Source organism: Balaenoptera ricei, chromosome X (assembly GCF_028023285.1).
Source record: "Balaenoptera ricei isolate mBalRic1 chromosome X, mBalRic1.hap2, whole genome shotgun sequence".
NCBI lineage: Eukaryota > Metazoa > Chordata > Mammalia > Artiodactyla > Balaenopteridae > Balaenoptera > Balaenoptera ricei.
This window is the reverse complement of record NC_082660.1, coordinates 10,710,684-10,733,042: the sequence shown is the minus strand read 5'-3', so window position 1 is coordinate 10,733,042 and position 22,359 is coordinate 10,710,684.

Below are 22,359 nucleotides of genomic sequence, written 5' to 3'. Positions count from 1 at the left end.
CATAAATAAAATTTATTTGGAACACAGCGTGGCCAATTGTTTATGTGTTACCTATATCTGCTTTCACGCTACACTGGCAGAGTTGAGTAGTCCTGGCAGAGACCACATGGTCCTTGAAGCCTAAAATATTTACTATCTGGCCTGTAACAGAAAAAGGTGACCAACCCTGCTATAATCCAACCTTAAACTTTAGGCTTGGATGCCTTTTTTTTCCCCCAATTTTCTTTTCTTTTCTTTTTTTTTTTTAAATTTTATTGAAGTTTGTTGTGTTAATCTCTGCTACACAGCAAAGTGACTCAGTTATACATATATATATTCTTTTCCATTATGGTTTATCACAGGATACTGAATATAGTTCCCTGTGCTATACAGTAGGACCCTGTTGTTTATCCATTCTCTATATAATAGTTTGCATCTGCTAATCCCAAATTTCCAATCCTTCCCTCCCCTACTGGATGCCTTTTACGGGGTGGGAATATGGTGTAGGGGAGCAAAGCTTGCCACCCCAAAGCGTCTCTCTGGCATGCGGATTGTTTCTAGCTGAAAACAATCAAGGCCCAAAAGACTCAGGAAGACCCTTGACCTTCACCCTAGCTGCCTAAAGAATGTACATAGAGGACCTGTTCCAGGAAGGGAGCCATCACCGCAGGTAACTACAGTATGTATGAACTAGGTGTGTGGGCAGGGAGGAACCTAGCAAAGTCTGTTAAAATACCTCTCTGGGTCCCGCTGTCTCTGCACGGCCCAGTAAATATTTATTTATCAAACATTTGCTTTTCCATCTCCATGTACATTGCCTTCCTCCCCTTTGGTGTCCCAAACCCCTACCCCCAACACCTTCTTTTGTCTTTAGCTGAAGACGGTATTTAAGGTGAGGGTTTTGGTCATTTGGGTGAATTACTCAGTTTTCCTCATATACATGTTATTAAGGTTTTTTTCCCACATATATGTTATTAAAACTTTTGTCTGATTTTCTCCTATTACTCTGACTTATGTCAATTTAATTCTTAGACCAGGCAGAAGAACCTAGAAGGGCAGAGGAAAATTCCTTCCTCTCTGACAATGGAAAGTAATAATAAAAAAGAAGATCATTCATTGAAACTTGGCATTGACCTTGCCACTTTGTCAAACATGCAATCAAACTCATGAGACCGTTTCGCTAACATGGCCATGAGCTTTTGAAAACAGGAAAGCATAGGCTCAACAATTATTATTGTCACTCTGTGTTCCCAAATATTATAGAAACATTTTAATTATTTACAGCCTTAAAAAGAGAGATCAATATAAAATCATCAATATTTCAGGAAGCATTATGGAATTTTTAATATGCAAATTTGTCTATTGCAACTGTTGAGACTTCAAGAGTGTTATTTTGTGGGGATAATTAAGTATGCACATTTCGGTAATTTACTTTTGGAACTCTGCCCCAAGCTTAACCCTCACCCTGCCTCTTGTAGTATAAATTCAACTGGCTGCTTCTGAGCTGCCCACGGGTCTTTCACTTTGTTCTCAGAAATACTTTATTCGCCCTATCTGCCACAGCAATGACATTCATCGCATGTTCAGGAAATGTGACATGAAAATGGTTGTGCAAAACAAAGTAAATACTTGTTTTTCAATACAACATGAAGTAACTTAATTCCCCCCAATCCCTGCTGCCCCAGCCTAATTGTCCTCCCTTTCAATAGCACCTCAAAGGAAAACTTCCTGGTCATTAGCATCATTCATCATTGGGTTTGCCCTTTGGAGATACCTTGTAGTTCTCCATGATATAGGATATCTGAGCTGCTAAAGGGATAACTTTATTGCTCTAACTTTACTGAGATGTAAACAGTGTCCTTTGAAAAGCACAAGTTTTTAATTTTAATGAAGTCCAATTTATCAATTTTTTTCTCTTACGGTTAAAGCTTTTTGAGCCCTAAGAGATCGTTACCCATCTCAGGGTTACGAAGATATTCTTCTGTATTTATTTTAGAAGCTTTGTAATTTTAGCATTTACATTTAAGTCTATGATTCATCTTGAATTAATTTTTTGCATGTGATGCAAGCGTCGAAGTTCTTATTTTTTAAAATATGTACATCTAGTTGTTCTAGTGCCAGGGATCGAAGAGGTCTTAGTATTTTTATTCCTATTATTTAGACTAAGAAAGTAAGACTTGAAAAGCCAAGCATTTTGCCCCAGTCACGACTGCCTGGGTGACTCCAAAATCCATGCTCTTTTTCTCCCACCGCAGTAATTTCCACATCAATTGTAAATGTGACAGAACGTCACCAAGTCCTTTCATGCTGTCCCCTTCCTCCTAAGCAAACAAGAATCACAAACCCCCCACTGTCTCACTGATCCATTTCTCTCTCACATGTGGCGTCCCCAACTCCCATCACCAAGTCTTTAAATCCAGCCATGATGATCTTTCAAAATATATAGCATATTAAATGCAGTAGAGAGGAAGGAAGAGAGGAAGGAAGGAAGAAAAAAAACCACTGAAGACACACTGTCAGTCAAGGAAATAAACATCTTTATGTGAGAAATGATGTTGACAGACATTAATTAGACATTAAAAATTTTCCACAGAGATCATGTTAACTCAAATAGCTGCTTGGAACAAAACACCCAAGGGCTGAGAGGATGAACAAGGAAGGGTGGAATTTTGAGGATTTTCAGCTCCCAGGATTATGTCTGCAGATGTCTGTGCTAACCCTAGTTTGAGAGGCACTACATTAAACATGTCACGTAAGCAGATCACTTGGCACCAATGCAGTCATCAATAGAAATGCAAGCATAGACCTTGAAATTGCATGGTAGCCCGGGGTTGTCAGATGGTCGACTACATAACCCAGAATTTGCCTGTATTATTATATCTTTAAGACCAACTTAGAAATGAACAAAATTTAATAATTCCCATAGAGAACTTAGGGACCGTTGAACATAGGTGCTTGGACTTCATCTGAGTGAAACCTAATTAAGGAGGAGCAGAGGACAGAGTAATCCAAGCGGCGGAAAGGCCTGGGAAGTGGTGGTGGCTCAGTGTACTGGTCTATTCACTCTTTCAAAGCGAGGTCTTTAGAACCTAAGGAGGATAGCGGAAAGGGAGGGAAGCCTTCCCTTAAACTAGCAAAGCCATGTTTTGGTTCCAACAGTGTCTTGTGAGTCTCTCCTGTCCATATGAGCTCACACAGACCAGAGAGGCCAAGGACCGTGCCCTTTGCCAGTTCAACGGCGGTGTCCTGGCCAGGACTGCTTGCCCTACATTGCTTCCCACAGGCAGCTCTTGTAGGCTCTCTCACACCTGGATAAATATGGTGAATTTGTAAGGCACTATGTATATTACATTCAATATATAATATTAACATTGTTTGGGGGTCATTATCTGTAAATTCTTAGGGTCTTAGCTCTAAAGACTATTCATTATTTTTGCGACCAAGTGATTCATTTGATTATGCATGCTAGTGAGTCTTCAGCAAACTTACCCATTTTAGCTGTGCTTCATAATGGACTTCTCATTTTTCATACAGTGAGAGACACCTGAGTCAAGAATCCTAGGGCTGTAGTGAAAATGCCCCAAGGATGGAGATGTAGATATTCAGGTCTCATTGCAGGAAGACAAAAACCATTTCATTGTTTAAGAGCTTTCCATTTTGGGGCTTCCCTGGTGGCGCAGTGGTTAAGAATCCGCCTGCCAGTGCAGGGGACACAGGTTTGAGCCCTGGTCCGGGAAGATCCCACATGCCGCGGAGCAGCTAAGCCGTGCGCCACAACTACCGAGCCTGTGCTCTAGAGCCTGTGAGCCACAACTACTGAGCCCACATGCCACAACTACTGAAGCCCGCGCACCTAGAGCCCGTGCTCCGCAACAAGAGAAGCCACTGCAATGAGAAGCCCACGCACCACAGTGAAGAGTAGCCCCTGCTCGCCGCAACTAGAGAAAGCCCGCATGCAGCAACGAAGACGCAACACAGCCAAAACTAAAAATTAATTAATCAATTTTTTTAAAAAAGAGCTTTCCATTTTCCCCTTGGTTTCCCTGGTTACACTCAATAATTTGGGTTAATGGATGAGAAGGCTTGAGGCTCCTGCTAATAACACTGACCTTCTCAATCAATACATTTAGCTCCAGGCATTTGTGTAGTCAATTCTCTATGCCTACTCTTCAGCATCCTCTATATATAAAATGTCTGGGTGTATTAAGTTAGAACCTTCCTTTCCTCATCAATATACCAACCTTATACACCAGCCTGCAAGGCATGGTTAGATGAAATGATTATTTTAACCCTAGTGGCTTGAAATTTCATCAATAATTCCCAAATCCTCTAACATTTCAAATGTCTCTCTATTCTTACAAAGCTACTACAGGAAAATAATTTTTTTAGGAAAACATGATCTGGGCTATAAACCTATTCTTAGACAAGCAAGATTTGTCATTATAGTCGAGATTGATTGACCTGTCTACATATCAAATAGACTAGTGTAGGGTAAAGGCTTACAAATTAATGACTAGCATGGAATTTCCCCTCACCTCCACCTCTTTATTTCAGTGTTTGAAATCATGAGTACTAATAATGTAGTTTATCATGATGCAAGCAGATTTTACACCCCTAAGTTTTGAACCTTGGATTTTCTCAATTCATCATAAGATAGAGCAGTGTGATTCACGCTGACTTTAATGGGAATTGGGCATTTTCGTTCTGGTGAAAAGTGCATGGATTTGGAAGCAGACAGTGGATATAGGTCTTAGCCCTACTGCTTATAGCCTGGAAGGTCTTGGATGAGCTACTGCAATTTAGAAACAATTCACTTAACCCCTTAAACTAACAAAATTTTCAAACTGAAGTATAATTAACTTACAATGTTGTGTTGGTTTCAAGTGTACAGCAAAGTGATTCAGTTATACATATATATATATATATATATATATATATATATATTCTTTTTCAGATTCTTTTCCCTTATAGGTTATTACAAGATACTGAGTGTAGTTCCCTGTGCTATACAGTAGGTCCTTGTTGGTTATCTATTTTATATATAGTAGTGTGTATCTGTTAATCCCAGACTCCTAATTTATCTCCTCTGTGCACCCCCATCCCCTTTGGTAACCATAAGTTTGTTTTCCATGCTTGTGAGTCTATTTCTGTTTTGTAAATAAGTTCATTTGTATCATTTTTTTAGATTCTACATATAAGTGATATATGATATTTGCCTTTGTCTTCAGAGAAAGATTATCATATTACTTCACTTAATATGATAATCTCTAGGTCCATTCAGGTTGCTGCAAATGGCATTATTTCACTCTTTTATGTGGCTAATGTTCCATTTTATATATATATATATACACCCCCACACACACACATACACACACTGCATCTTTATCCATTCATCGATTGACTAAACTATAATCGTAACATTTATAAAAATATTAACTTATTCTTAACACTGCACGGAATACCTGAAGAGCATATCTTACAGAACGCTGAAGAATTTACAGGAGAAATGTCTTTAAAATTTGCAGATTGATCTTTATTAGAACATCGTGTGGAAAGAATAGTGGTGAACAAAGCACACTAGTTGTTATTAACACATTTCTAATTAGGAACCAATGTGATGGACCCCACTTAGAAATACACACTGCATTTGCCCATGTTTACTAAATTCTTGTGTCTGGTTTCCCAGGTAACTCAACAAGAGGATGACAAAGTAAGATGAGAAAGTAATAATCCTAGGGAGACTTGAGATGTTTTAGAAACCACTGAAAGGATTTGCCTAAAATGTGGGAGGTTATCAGGTTTTTTTTTTTTTTTTTTAATGTCTGAAACATTTATATTAACATATTTCCATACATATTTCCATACAAATACAAATATGATTTTTACAAATTTCATGTAATGTCTGAAACATTTATATTAACATATTTCCATACATATTTCCATACAAATACAAATATAAGATTTTTAGAAATTTCATGTAATGTCTGAAACATTTATATTAACATATTTCCATACAAATAACCCAATGAAAGTTTAGTATTAGTTGTTTTGTTTGTTTTTTTATACTGCAGGTTCTTATTAGGCATCAGTTTTATACACATCAGTGTATACATGTCAATCCCAATCGCCCAATTCAGCACACCACCATCCCCACCCCACCGCAGTTTTCCCCCCTTGGTGTCCATATGTCCATTCTCTACATCTGTGTCTCAACTTCTGCCCTGCAAACTGGCTCATCTGTACCATTTTTCTAGGTTCCGCATACATGCATTAATATACGATATTTGTTTTTCTCTTTCTGACTTACTTCACTCTGTATGACAGTCTCTAGATCCATCCACGTCTCAACAAATGACTCAATTTCGTTCCTTTTTATGGCTGAGTAATATTCCATTGTATATATGTACCACATCTTCTTTATCCATTCGTCTGTTGATGGGCATTTAGGTTGCTTCCATGACCTGGCTATTGTAAATAGTGCTGCAATGAACATTCGGGTGCATGTGTCTTTTTGAATTACGGTTTTCTCTGGGTATATGCCCAGTAGTGGGATTGCTGGGTCATATGGTAATTCTATTTTTAGTTTTTTAAGGAACCTCCATATTGTTCTCCATAGTGGCTGTATCAATTTACATTCCCACCAACAGTGCAAGAGGGTTCCCTTTTCACCACACCCTCTCCAGCATTTGTTGTTTGTAGATTTTCTGATGATGCCCATTCTAACAGGAGTGAGGTGATACCTCATTGTAGTTTTGATTTGCATTTCTCTAATAATTAGTGATGTTGAGCATCTTTTCATGTGCTTCGTGGCCATCTGTATGTCTTCTTTGGAGAAATGTCTATTTAGGTCTTCTGCCCATTTTTGGATTGGGGTGTTTGTTTCTTTGATATTGAGCTGAATGAGCTGTTTATATATTTTGGAGATTAATCCTTTGTCCGTTGATTCATTTGCAAATATTTTCTCCCATTCTGAGCGTTGTCTTTTCGTCTTGTTTATGGTTTCCTTTGCTGTGCAAAAGCTTTGAAGTTTCATTAGGTCCCACTTGTTTATTTTTGTTTTTATTTCCATTACTCTAGGAGGTGGATCAAAAAAGATCTTGCTGTGATTTATGTCAAAGAGTGTTCTTCCTATGTTTTCCTCTAAGAGTTTTATAGTGTCCAGTCTTATATTTAGGTCTCTAATCCATTTTGAGTTTATTTTTGTGTATGGTGTTAGGGAGTATTCTAATTTCATTCTTTTACATGTAGCTGTCCAGTTTTCCCAGCACCACTTATTGAAGAGACTGTCTTTTCTCCATTGTATATCTTTGCCTCCTTTGTCATAGATTAGTTGACCGTAGGTGCGTGGGTTAATGTCTGGGCTTTCTATCTTGTTCCATTGATCTATGTTTCTGTTTTTGTGCCAGTACCATATTGTCTTGATTACTGTAGCTTTGTAGTATAGTCTGAAGTCAGGGAGTCTGATTCCTCCAGCTCCATTTTTTTGCCTCAAGACTGCTTTGCCTATTCGGGGTCTTTTGTGTCTCCATACAAATTTTAAGATGATTTGTTCTAGCTCCGTAAAAAATGCCATTGGTAATTTGATAGGGATTGCATTGAATCTGTACATTGCTTTGGGTAGTATACTCATTTTCACAATGTTGATTCTTCCAATCCAAGAACATGGTATATCTCTCCATCTGTTGGTATCATCTTTAATTTCTTTCATCAGTGTCTTATAGTTTTCTGCATACAGGTCTTTTGTCTCCCTAGGTAGGTTTATTCCTAGGTATTTTATTCTTTTTGTTGCAATGGTAAATGGGAGTGTTTCCATAATTTCTCTTTCAGATTTTTCATCATTAGTGTATAGGAATGCAAGAGATTTCTGTGCATTAATTTTGTATCCTGCAACTTTACCATATTCATTAATTAGCTCTAGCAGTTTTCTGGTGGCAGTTTTAGGATTCTCTATGTATAGTATCATGTCATCCGCAAACAGTGACAGTTTTACTTCTTCTTTTCCAATTTGTATTCCTTTTATTTCTTTTTCTTCTCTGATTGCCGTGGCTAGGACTTCCAAAACTATGTTGAATAATAGTGGTGAGAGTGGACATCCTTGTCTCGTTCCTGATCTTAGAGGAAATGTTTTCAGTTTTTCACCATTGAGAATGATGTTTGCCGTGGGTTTGTCATATATGGCCTTTATTATGTTGAGGTAGGTTCCCTCTATGCCCACTTTCTGGAGAGTTTTTATCAGAAATGGGTGTTGAATTTTGTCAAAAGCTTTTTCTGCATCTATTGAGATGATCATATGGTTTTTATTCTTCAATTTGTTAATATGGTGTATCACATTGATTGATTTGCGTATATTGAAGAATCCTTGCATCCCTGGGATAAATCCCACTTGATCGTGGTGTATGATCCTTTTAATGTGTTGTTGGATTCTCTTTGCTAGTATTTTGTTGAGGATTTTTGCATCTATATTCATCAGTGATATTGGTCTGTAATTTTCTTTTTTTGTAGTGTCTTTGTCTGGTTTTGGTATCAGGGTGATGGTGGCCTCATAGAATGAGTTTGGGAGTGTTCCTTCCTCTGCAATTTTTTGGAAGAGTTTGAGAAGGATGGGTGTTAGCTCTTCTCTAAATGTTTGATAGAATTCACCTGTGAAGCCGTCTGGTCCTGGACTTTTGTTTGTTGGAAGATTTTTAATCACAGTTTCAATTTCATTACTTGTGATTGGTCTGTTCATATTTTCTATTTCTTCCTGGTTCAGTCTTGGAAGGTTATACCTTTCTAAGAATTTGTCCATTTCTTCCAGGTTGTCCATTTTATTGGCATAAAGTTGCTTGTAGTAGTCTCTTAGGATGCTTTGTATTTCTGCAGTGTCTGTTGTAACTTCTCCTTTTTCATTTCTGATTTTATTGATTTGAGTCCTCTCCCTCTTTTTCTTGATGAGTCTGGCTAATGGCTTATCAATTTTGTTTATCTTCGCAAAGAACCAACTTTTAGTTTTATTGATCTTTGCTATTGTTTTCTTTGTTTCTATTTCATTTATTTCTGCTCTGATCTTTATGATTTCTTTCCTTCTGCTAACTTTGGGTTTTGTTTGTTCTTCTTTCTCTAGTTTCTTTAAGTGTAAGGTTAGATTGTTTACTTGAGCTTTTTCTTGTTTCTTTAGGTAGGCTTGTATAGCTATAAACTTCCCTCTTAGAACTGCTTTCGCTGCATCCCATAGGTTTTGGGTCGTTGTGTTTTCATTGTCATTTGTCTCTAGGTATTTTTTGATTTCCTCTTTGATTTCTTCAGTGATCTCTTGGTTATTTAGTAACGTATTGTTTAGCCTCCATGTGTTTGTCCTTTTTACGTTTTTTTCCCTGTAATTCATTTCTAATCTCATAGCGTTGTGGTCAGAAAAGATGCTTGATATGATTTCAATTTTCTTAAATTTACTGAGGCTTGATTTGTGACCCAAGATGTGATCTATCTTGGAGAATGTTCCGTGCGCACTTGAGAAGAACGTGTAATCTGCTGTTTTTGGATGGAATGTCCGATATATATCAATTAAATCTGGTCTATTGTGTCATTTAAAGCTTCTGTTTCCTTATTTATTTTCATTTTGGATGATCTGTCCATTGGTGTAAGTGAGGTGTTAAAGTCCCCCACTATTATTGTGTTACTGTCGATTTCCTCTTTTATAGCTGTTAGCAGTTGCCTTATGTATTGAGGTGCTCCTATGTTGGGTGCATATATATTTATAATTGTTATATCTTCTTCTTGGATTGATCCCTGGATCATTATGTAGTGTCCTTCCTTGTCTCTTGTAACATTCTTTATTTTAAAGTCTATTTTATCTGATATGAGTATAGCTACTCCAGCTTTCTTTTGATTTCCATTTGCATGGAATATCTTTTTCCATCCCCTCACTTTCAGTCTGTATGTGTCCCTAGGTCTAAAGTGGGTCTCTTGTAGACAGCATATATATGGGTCTTGTTTTTGTATCCATTCAGCCAGTCTATGTCTTTTGGTTGGGGCATTTAATCCATTCACGTTTAAGGTAATAATCGATATGTATGTTCCTATGACCATTTTCTTAATTGTTTTGGGTTTGTTTTTGTAGGTCCTTTTCTTCTCTTGTGTTTCCCACTTAGAGAAGTTCCTTTAGCATTTGTTGTAGAGCTGGTTTGGTGGTGCTGAATTCTCTTAGCTTTTGCTTGTCTGTAAAGCTTTTGATTTCTCCATCAAATCTAAATGAGATCCTTGCCGGGTAGAGTAATCTTGGTTGTAGGTTCTTCCCTTTCATCACTTTAAGTATATCCTGCCACTCCCTTCTGGCTTGCAGAGTTTCTGCTGAGAAATCAGCTGTTAACCTTATGGGAGTTCCCTTGTATGTTATTTGTCGTTTTTCCCTTGCTGCTTTCAATAATTTTTCTTTGTCTTTAATTTTTGCCACTTTGATTACTATGTGTCTCGGCGTGTTTCTCCTTGGGTTTATCCTGTATGGGACTCTCTGCGCTTCCTGGACCTGGGTGGCTATTTCCTTTCCCATCTTAGGGAAGTTTTCGACTATAATCTCTTCAAATATTTTCTCTGGTCCTTTCTCTCTCTCTTCTCCTTCTGGGACCCCTATAATGCGAATGTTGTTGCGTTTAATGTTGTCCCAGAGGTCTCTTAGGCTGTCTTCATTTCTTTTCATTCTTTTTTCTTTATTCTGTTCTGCAGCAGTGAATTCCATCATTCTGTCTTCCAGGTCACTTATCCGTTCTTCTGCCTCAGTTATTCTGCTATTGATTCCTTCTAGTGTAGTTTTCATTTCAGTTATTGTATTGGTCATCTCTGTTTGTTTGTTCTTTAATTCTTCTAGGTCTTTGTTAATCATTTCTTGCATCTTCTCAATCTTTGCCTCCATTCTTATTCCGAGGTCCTGGATCATCTTCACTATCATTATTCTGCATTCTTTTTCTGGAAGGTTGCCTATCTCCACTTCATTTAGTTGTTTTTCTGGGGTTTTATCTTGTTCCTTCATCTGGGACATAGCCCTCTGCCTTTTCATCTTCTCTATCTTTCTGTAACTGTGGTTTTTGGTCCACAGGCTGCAGGATTATAGTTTTTCTTGCTTCTGTTGTCTGCCCTCTGGTGGTTGAGGCTATCTAAGAGGCTTGATGGGAGGCTCTGGTGGTGGGTAGAGCTGACTGTTGCTGTGGCGGTCAGAGCTCAGTAAAACCTTAATCCACTTGACTGTTGATGGGTGGGGCTGGGTTCCCTCCCTGTTGCTGTGGCGGTCAGAGCTCAGTAAAACCTTAATCCACTTGACTGTTGATGGGTGGGGCTGGGTTCCCTCCCTGTTGGCTGTTTTGCCTGAGGCAACCCAACACTGGAGCCTACCCGTGCTCTTTGGTGGGGTCAATGGCAGACTCTGGGAGGGCTCACGCCAAGGAGAACTTCCCAGAACCTCCGCCGCCAGCGTCCCCATCCCCACGGTGAAACAGAGCCACCACCCGCCTCCGCAGGAGACCCCCCAACACCAGCAGGTAGGTCTGGTTCAGTCTCCCCCAGGCTCACTGCTCCTTCCCCTGGGTCCTGATGCACACATTACTTTGTGTGTGCCCTCCAAGAGTGGGATCTCTGTTTCCCCCAGTCCCGTCAAAGTCCTGCAATCCAATTCCCACTAGCCTTCAAAGTCTGATTCTCTAGGAATTCCTCCTCCCGTTGCCGGACCCCCAGGTTGGGAAGCCTGACGTGGGGCTCAGAACCTTTACTCCAGTGGGTGGACTTCTGTGGTATAAGTGTTCGCCAGTCTGTGAGTCACCCACCCAGCAGTTATGGGGTTTGATTTTACTCTGATTGCGCCCCTCCTACCGTCTCACTGTGGCTTCTCCTCTGTCCTTGGACGTGGGGTATCCTCCTTGGTGAAGTCCAGGGTCTTCCTGTCAATGATTGTCCAGCAGCCAGTTGTGATTCTGGTGCTCTCGCAAGAGGGAGTGACAGCACGTCCTTCTACTCCGCCATCTTGGTTAATCTCCATCAGGTTATCAGGTTTTAAAGGTAGGTGGCAATACAGTGGGAAGAGCATGGCTGGGCCCAGTCATGGAGGAACTAGAGAGCTAGAAAGAGGGAATGAAGAAAGGAAAGAAATCACAGGAAAGAGCAGATGTCCAGTTACTAGGACTGGAATAAGGCAGCAAAGCAAAGCAGAGTCTCTGTACTCTAACTGGGACTTGATTTTTTCAGAAGATGGAGTAATGCTGAATGTACACATGGATGCCAATGATTGTAAGTTAGGTTTGGGGAGGCTATGAACAGCTAATATTTGTATGTGCTTTTCACCTCACCAACCACGTGGAGTAGGCACTGTCTACCTATTTTATAAATGAGGACGAGGCCACGGACTTACAGAAGTTGACAGCTTTAAATGTCACTCTGACTGAGACTGCTTGTTGCCTAGCTAATATTCATTCTTCTCTTCTTTAATCAAAGAGTCCTGATATTTTTCAGGGCAGCAACTCCACTAAAAGAGTGTATTTCTCAGCTAGGTGTGGCCATATGACTGAGTTCTGGCCAATCTGAAAGCTGTTGGGCGGCACTTTCAGAAAGATTCCTTAAAAATGAATGGCCTTTATTATGTTGAGGTAAGTTCCCTCTATGCCTACTTTCTGGAGAGTTTTTATCATAAATGGGTGCTGAATTTTTTCAAAAGCTTTTTCTGCATCTACTGAGATTATTATACGGTTTTTATCCTTCGATGTGTTAATATGGTGTATCACATTGATTTGTGTATATTGAAGAATCCTTGCATTCCTGGGATAAACCCCACTTGATCATGGTGCATGATCCTTTTAATGTTCTGTTGGATTCTGTTTGCTAGTATTTTGTTGAGGATTTTTGCATCTACGTTCATCAGTGATATTTGCCTGTAATTTTCTTTTTTTGTGGTTTTGGTATCAGGGTGATGATGGTGGCCTTGTAGAACGAGTTTGGGAGTGTTCCTCCCTCTGCTATATTTTGGAAGACTTTGAGAAGGATAGATGTTAGCTCTTCTCTAAATGTTTGATAGAGTTTGCCTGTGAAGCCATCTGGTCCTGGGCTTTTGTTTGTTGGAAGACTTTTAATCACAGTCTCAATTTCAGTGCTTGTGATTGGTCTGTTTATATTTTCTATTTCTTCCTGGTTCAGTCTCGGAAGGTTGTGCTTTTCTAAGAATTTGTCCATTTCTTCCAGGTTGTCCATTTTACTGGCATATAGTTGCTTGTAATAATCTCTCATGATCCTTTGTATTTCTGCAGTGTCAGTTGTTACTTCTCCCTTTTCGTTTCTAATTCTGTTGATTTGAGTCTTCTCCCTTTTTTTCTTGATGAGTCTGGCTAATAGTTTATCAATTTTGTTTATCTTCTCAAAGAACCAGCTTTTAGTTTTATTGATCTTTGTGATCTTTTCCTTCATTTCTTTTTATTTCTGATCTGATCTTTGTGATTTCTTTCCTTCTGCTAACTTTGGGGTTTTTTTTTTTTTTTCTTCTTTCTCTAATTGCTTTAGGTGTATGGTTAGATTGTTTGAGATTTTTCTTGTTTCTTGAGGTGGGATTGTATTGCTATAAACGTCCCTCTTAGAACTGCTTTTGCTGCATCCCATAGGTTTTGGGCTGTCATGTTTTCATTGTCATTTGTTTCTAGGTATTTTTTGATTTCCTCAGTGATCTCTTGGTTATTGAGTAGCATATTGTTTAGTCTCCATGCGTTTGTATTTTTTACCGTTTTTTTCCTGTAGTTGGTATCTAGTCTCATAGCGTTGTGGTTGGAAAAGATACTTGATATGATTTCAATTTTCTTAACTTTACCAAGGCTTGATTTGTGACCCAAGATATGATCTATCCTGGAGAAGGTTCCATGAGCACTTGAGAAGAAAGTGTATTCTGTTGTTTTTGGATGGAACTAAGTCCATCTTGTTTAATGTATCATTTAAAGCTTGTGCTTCCTTATTTATTTTCATTTTGGTTGATCTGTCCATTGGTAAAAGTGGGGCGTTAAAGTTCCCTACTATTACTGTGTTACTGTCAATTCCCCTTTTATGGCTGTTAGCATTTGCCTTATGTCTTGAGGTGCTTCTTTGTTGGGTGCATAAATATTTACAATTGTTATATCTTCTTGGATTGATCCCTTGATCATTATGTAGTGTCCTTCTTTGTCTCCTGTAATAGTCTTTATTTTATAGTCTATTTTGTCTGATATGAGAATTGCTACTCCAGCTTTCTTTTGATTTCTATTTGCATGGAATATCTTTTTCCATCCCCTCACTTTCAGTCTGTATGTGTCCCTAGGTCTGAAGTGGGTCTCTTGTAGACAGCATATATAAGTGTCCATCGACAGATGAATGGATAAAGAAGATGTGGCACATATATACAATGGAATATTACTCAGCCATAAAAAGAAATGAAATTGAGTTATTTGTAGTGAGGCAGATGGACCTAGAGTCTGTCATACAGAGTGAAGTAAGTCAGAAAGAGAAAAACAAATACCGTATGCTAACACATATATATGGAATCTAAAAAAAAAAAAAAAAAAGGTTCTGAAGAACCTAGGGGCAGGAGAGGAATAAAGACACAGACGTAGAGAATGGACTTGAGGACACGGGGAGGGGGAAGGGTAAGCTGGGACGAAGTGAGAGAGTGGCATGGACATATATCCACTACCAAATGCAGAATAGATAGCTAGTGGGAAGCAGCCACATAGCACAGGGAGATCAGCTCGGTGCTTTGTGACCACCTAGAGGGGTGGGATAGGGAGGGTGGGAGGGAGATGCAAGAGGGAGGGGATATGGGGATATAAGTATACGCATAGCTGATTCACTTTGTTATACAGCAGAAACTAACACAACATTGTAAAGCAATTATACTCCAATAAAGACGTTAAAAAAATCAAATCAAATCACGATACATTTAAGAACAACAACAAAAAAACTACTATGTATAAAATAAATAAGCAGCAAGGATATATTGTACAGCAGGTGGAAATATAGCCACTATTTTGTAATAACTTTAAATGGAGTTTAATCTATAAAAATATTGAATCACTATGTTGTTCACCTGAAACTAATATAATATTTTAAATCAACTATAGTTCATTTAAAAGAGTGATTGACATTAAAAAAAAAAAAAAAAAAGGAGTGGGATGTGTCTCTTTTTGCCTTCCTCCCTTTATCTTCCTGTTTCCTGTAATGTGGCTGTGATGGCTGCAGCTGGAGCAGGCATCTTGTGACAGTGAGGATAAAAGCCATATATGTATGAGAATGCTGAAGCAGAGAGGACTCTGATTGCCCAGTGATCCTGTTAAGCTGCCGTACCAGCCTGGACTGCCTACCTCTGGACTTTCCAATATGAGAAGATAAACCCTGGGTACTATCTTAAATCAACTGCCTTAATTGTAACCGACACAGTCACATAGCTAGGACTTCCAGAGCTAGAACTGTGACGTATTCAAGACATCTGACTTGTTCTTTGCACTCGAGACAGTCACCAAGGCAGGTCTTTTAAAGACAGTATTTAAACAGGGGAATAATCAAGATTTAACACCACTCAAATAGTTTCTTAAATACTTTTTGGGGAGCAATAGAAGCTACTGGTCTTATAAAGGTTCTGTGGTAGGAAATTGTTTCATATTTCAGTTCTTGGTTTGGAGGTTTAAAAACGTTCAGCCTTTCTCTTCTCTGCTTGAACACTGAAATAATATCTTCTTATGGGCTTGTGAGTCTTGTCAGAATTTTGGTCAGGTGGCCTGGATTGTGTGAAACAGAAGACTACGGGTGACCAGTATGGTCTCCTCACCCAGCCGACGAACACATGACTCATAGCATTCCAGTAAAAGTGGAGCCATCCTGGCCCCCAAAACCTGACCCTGAGTCATTTCCGGCAACCCTGAGAGCCCAATGCTGCCGGGTGCATCTGTAAAGCATTCATGCTAATCCTTTCTAGAATAAATATTAAATCATCCATGCCTGTAGTACCTGTGGTCTCTGAACTCTACTTTTAGAATGGGGTTGTGGGTATCAAGTTTGTGGGCTTGAGACCCTGCCATGATGGCAGCTTGCTTCTTTCCGTGGCCTTGTTTAATCCTTTGTTACTTTTTCTGTATCACAGGGAGGGCATTCACTTACACACTCTTGGATAATAAAAAGGTTCTTGAACAGTGAACCTGAGGCACAAGGCACAAACCAATGGTCACCTCTGCCCTTCACAACAGGAAATTCTTCACCCTTCTAGATTATCTCCAACATGAATGAAGGAGGCTAATAAGAACAGTCTCGATAATCTTAGGTGATGCGCTCTCTGCTTTTCTCTTTTTATTAGACTGTTTACTCCTTCCGTCATGTCTTTATAAGCCACATTCATATCTGCGTCATTAACCCTTTAACTTGATTCAACACACATCCAGGAATAATTCAGTGAGTGTTTCAATTTACAGTTTTGCAAGACTGTTTCTTTCTATATATCCATAGCCATAATTAACCATCCTTTCCTATTAATCTGTACCAATAATACTGAATACGTTGTAGCTCATGGGACATAATAAGGATCATGCAAGTTTCTGCCTATTTATTTATTTTTTGTCTCCAAGGTCTACATAAAAGGAAAGGCTTTTATTTTCTGACCTCCCCTTTAAGAATTCCATCCTCTTTTTCTGCAGCTTTAACTCTGTATCCATTACCATCTTTGTTTCATACAATAGCTGTTCTCACAGATACAATTTTTTCACAAGGTAAAATCAGAGTTTCCTGCAAGGCGTAAACGTGAAACATTGTATAAGCAGGCATTTCTGGTCATGAATAAGTTACTTGGTTCCTTGAAAATTCCAACTATCTTTTGTGTACATGTTTTGAATTGCAGTTATCGAGTTGGATGGAGATACCAAATTCACTGGAGAAGGAAACCAAGGGTTGGATTTAGTCTCACCAAGATTTCTGTCACAGGCTCTTAAATTTGAGCACTTCTCTCACCAGGTAGAGAGGCTACTTTAGCTTCTTAAATAATCATTTTCACCAGACAGACATAATGTACCATGAATTTCACTATTTTAATAAGCTAATTAGTATGCACCTTGTTTTTTTCTTTTTTTACAAGTTTAGAAAAGAAACCATTCACCACCTTATTTTTATCAAAATAATTGGATTGAAAATCAAATGAAACTTTTTGAGCCAATCAGTTATAACAATTGCCATATGATTTATGAAATATGAGTGGGCTATTGAAAAATAAGCTCTTTGGTTGATGAACCGTATATTGTGCTGGCTGTTTCTAAAGGCTGCTGTTTTGAAAACAAATCTATTGCTGAAAGAAGTACACTGAAATGGGGAACAAACTGTGCATTGGAAGGCACTAGAATTATGAATGTCAGTCTGCAACGGAAAACATATAATTTAGAAACATGCTTATTGGGAGGGCAGACAAAGCATGAAGTCATAGGAAGGAAGGAAGGGCAGAGATGGGGAGAATCATTTACAAAGAGCCTCTGAAAACGATGTTCAACAACACTGAGGTTTTTCAAAAATCAGTTTTACTGCTGGAGAGGATGTGGAGAAAAGGGAATCCTCCTACACTGTTGGTGGGAATGTAAATTGGTGCGGCCACTATGGAAAACAGCATGGAGGTTCCTCAAAGAACTAAAAATAGAACTACCATATGATCTGGCAATCCCACTCCTGGGCATATATCCAGACAAAACTCTAATTCACAAAGACACATTCACCCCTATGTTCATAGCAGCACTATTTACAATAGCCAAGACATGGAAACAACCTAAATGTCCATTGACAGATGAATGGATAAAGATGTGGTACATATATACCATGGAATATTACTCAGCCATAAAAAAGAATGAGATAATGCCATTTGCAGCAACAAGGATGGACCTAGAGGTGATCATACTAAGTGAAGTAAGTCAGACAGAGAAAGACAGATATCATATGATATCACTTATATGTGGAATCTAAAATACAACACAAATGTACATATCTATGAAACAGAAACAGACTCACAGACATAGAGAACAGACTTGTAGTTGCCACAGGGGAGGGGGAGTAGGGAGAGGGAAGGATTGGGAGTTTGGGATTAGCAGATGCAAACTATTATACAGAGAATGGATAAACAACAAGGTTCTACTGTATAGCACAGGGAACTATATTCAATATCCTGTAATAAACCATAATGGAAAAGAAAAGAAAATTAAAAGTATGTCCACAAATTATTTGAAACTTCTCTTCAAAAGGTGGAGACTAATTCCCCTCCCCTTGAGTATAGGCTAAACTTAATGACTCACTTCTCAATAACAGAATATGGCAGAAGTGACCCTGTGTGACTTCTGAGACTAGATGGTGTCAGCATGGTGGCTTCCTCCTTCCTCTCACTCTCATGGCTTAGCTGCCAAGTCATCAGGACACTCAAGCAGTCCTATGGAGAGTCCAGTGGTGAGGACCTGAGGCCTCCTGCCCACCACCTTGGGAGTACACCATCTTGGAAGTGCATCTACCAGCCCCAGTTGAGCCTTCAGATGACGGCAACCCCATGAGAGACCCTGAGACAGAACCACCTGGATTCCTGACCCCTAGAAACTGTGAGCTAATAAATGTTTATTATTTCGAGCCACAACATTTCTGGGTAATTTGTTACAAGGCAATAGCTAACTAAGGCAGGCCCTCAGAGTGTCATTATTTGGGACCAGTCATCATATTTCAGGGTCTGGGGAGTTTTCTCCTCTCATCCTCTTATCCAACACCAATAGAAGCCTTCACACAAGAAAAGGCACTGAAGAGACCTCCCTGGACTCCTGGTATTGGTGGGTGTAACTTATGACTCTTTACTTCTTCTCTGCTGAGTTGAAAGAGTTTTTGCTGAAGTGATTTTCCATTTGGGGGAGGAGCACCACTCGGCTAGTGTGTATTCTAGTGGCAGAAAGTCCTTTAGGAAATTCATAAACCCAGAATCTCCAACTCACTTAATAAAGGATTGCATTTAATCCTGCAACAATCCTGTGATGCAGGTACTAGTTGCCTGACCTCAAAGTCAAGGGAGTTGAAATGTTATGCTTTAGGGATGTACACAAATTTGGGGGAATAGTAAAAGTCTTGCAGGTTTTCCTCATAAATATCCAATGACTTCTGCATTGTAGAAGAGACAAAGCAAGGCATTAAGAAGGGAACAGATAGAAGGCACTGAGCGCAGGGAGAAAGATACTCTCCTGGCTCTCAAATGAGACCCTCTCAAGGATTACTTCATGAAAGGCCGTTTGAAGGCCTAATCAACTTGACATGGTCCTCAACACCCAATTCCCTTGAGGCCTTGGAAACCCAGCCAGCTTGTGCCTAAACAATGGGCCTCCACATGACTACTTTCCTTTGAACTTCTGCCTCCTTTGAAGGAAGCAGCCGAGGGTCTTGCAGGGCTTAAGGGGCTGATCCCTATGTTCTCAAAGACACTGCGAGCTGGGGAGTGGAAAGGGCTGTTTGGAACTTTATGTTGTGTCACGAATTTGACAATCACCAACTGGGGAAGTTACATGACAGGGTTGAACCTGATATGGGATATAACAGACACCCCATACCTGCTGGTCTGTTCTTAGTACTACAACAAAGGGCATTTACTGCTCTGGCCAGGCTTCAAAAAGGAAAGCACCAGTGGTCTGAAGCCAAAGAGATCCTTGTCCCTCCCTTAGTCTTGGTTCTACTACGAACAGGGTGTGTCCCTTCACTTTCAATGTCGGTCTCTTTATCTGCAAATGTAGATAAAATGTCTGCTCAGATCTTTTCTGGCTCCAACAATTTATGATTCCACGATTCCTCTAGAAAGTTGTAAGAGTCTCTGATCCATGAAGTGAACCGACCCACATTGTTTTCCTTGGGTATTTTCACAAGTTAAGTGTTCTCCTTGGTAAACAGCTACAGTTTTTCTCCATTAGCACTGGGTTTGTGAATACAAACTCTTCAGCTGTGAAAGATGGAATACACTTGGTTTGCCTTTGCTCTTCCTGGAAACAACCACAGAAAATGATGGAAGGCTGTTTATGAGTCATTCCCTTTTGGTTAATGTTGTGGAAGATCTTGGAGTTATTTTATTTTATTTATTTGGGTAATGGATATGTTATTTCTTTTTTTTTAATTGAAGTATAGTTGATTTACAATGTTTTAGTGTCATTTAAAAAATATGTAGAAGTACTTATTTGAGGAAAATGTGACAATTCTGAGTAGGGCATTTCTCAAATAATTTCTCTTTGAAAACAGACTGAGCAGTAACAAAGAGTATTGGAAAAGGGAATATTTTATTTGTGTCTCATTATTAATTTAATGAGGAGTCAATACAGGTATAGGGAATATTTTACTTTTTAATTTCTTCTCTGGTGTGTTTCCTCAAAGTGACAAAAAATAAAAGACCATTTACAGTGAGCAAATATGGCTTTTCCCCAGAAATTCCTAATGTATGTCTTCATTTTAGTTTAACATAGTCATACTAAAAATGACAGACACAATGAGCTAGGCTTCTGTGGTGATTTAAAATGCACAATGCATGCAGCAACACGGATGGACCTAGAGATTATCATACTAAGTGGAGTAAGCCAGAGAGAGAAAGACAAATACCGTATGGTATCACTTATATGTGGAATCAAAAAAAAAGAAAGATACAAATGAACTTACTTACCAAACAGAAAGAGACCACACAGACATAGAAAACAAACTTATGAGTTCATCAGTTTTTCATTAGAAAAAGCACTCGTAAAAGTGCTAACAAAAGATCAAGATGAAAAAAAAAATTAATTACATGGGACTGAGGGAACTGATGAGGATGAGTATAATTTTTGTTTGAATTAAAAAAAAAAAAATCCCACAAGGACTCAGAGGCAAAGAATACAGAAATCAATCTTCACTGCAAAGTAAAGGAGCTGCTACAGTGGAGGATTACCGGACTGAATGTCAATATTATGACATAGTATGAGTGTGTTTCGTGTTTGGTAATTGCAATCATTGTTGCTTTTGTTGTGGTCATCCATGTACAATGCTTGGTGTCAGTCTACTTATCTCTTGTAAAAATAAAATATACTGTGTGTGTGTGTGTGTGTGTGTGAGAAAAAATAAATACATAAAATAAATAAATAAATAAATAAATTTTTAAAAAAAGAAAACAAACTTATGGTTACCAAAGGGGAAAGGTGGGGGGGATAAATTAGGAGGATGTGATTAACATATACACACTACTGTATGTAAAATAGATAATAAGGACCTACTGTATAGCACAGGGAACTCTACTCAGTATTTTGTAGTAATCTATAAGGGAAAAGAATCTGAAAAAGAATATATATATATACATACATATGTGTGTGTGTGTATATATATATATATATATATATATATATATATATATAACTGAATCACTGTACTATACATATATACATGTGTGTGCATATATATATATATATATATATATATATATATATATATATATATAAAACTGAGTCACTGTACTATACACCTGAAACTAACACAGCATTGTAGTGATAAATCAACTGTATTTCAATTAAAAATAAATGCACAACGCATATGATCCAGCAATCCCACTCCTGGGCATATATGTGGAAAAGACGAAAACTTTAATTCCAAAAGATTCATGCGCCCCAATGTTCATAGCAGCACTATTTACAATAGCCAAGATATGGAAGCAACCTAAATGCCCATCAACAGATGAATGGACAAAGAAGACGTGGTGTATATATATACAATGGAATACTACTCAGCCATGAAAAAGAATGAAATAATGGAAAAGAACCTGAAAAAGAATATATATATTTATATATATAGATATAAAACTGAATCGCTTTGCTGTACACCTGAACTATTTTAAATCAACTAATCGACCATACTTCAATAAAAAAAGAATCTCACTCCTCCTTAGAACTTTAACATGGGGTAGCAGAAAGGGTCAATTTTTAAATCCTTGGTTCTACTGTTTACTATCTATGTGAACTTGGGCAAATCCCTTCCCACTGTGACTATGAATTTCTTCATCTGTAAAATGGAAAATACTTAGAATTTGTGTAAGGATACCTGAAAATGGATGTAAAGCACATGCTAAGAGTTCAATAAATGATATTTTTAAAATTATTTTAAAAACGCACAATGCTGTCCAATAGAATTTTCTGCAACGATAGAAATGCTCTGTATCTGTGCCACCCAGTACAGTAGTCCCTCACCGTGTGAAATGTAGCTAGTGTGCCCAAAGAACTGACCTTTTGTTTAGTTTTAATTAGTACACATTTACATTTAGATAGCTCCACATGGCAAGGGACCGCAGGATAGGATACTGCTGGTCTGAAGCCCTGATATGTCATTGCTACTTTGACACGTTTTCTCATTTACATTTTTTAAAGCATA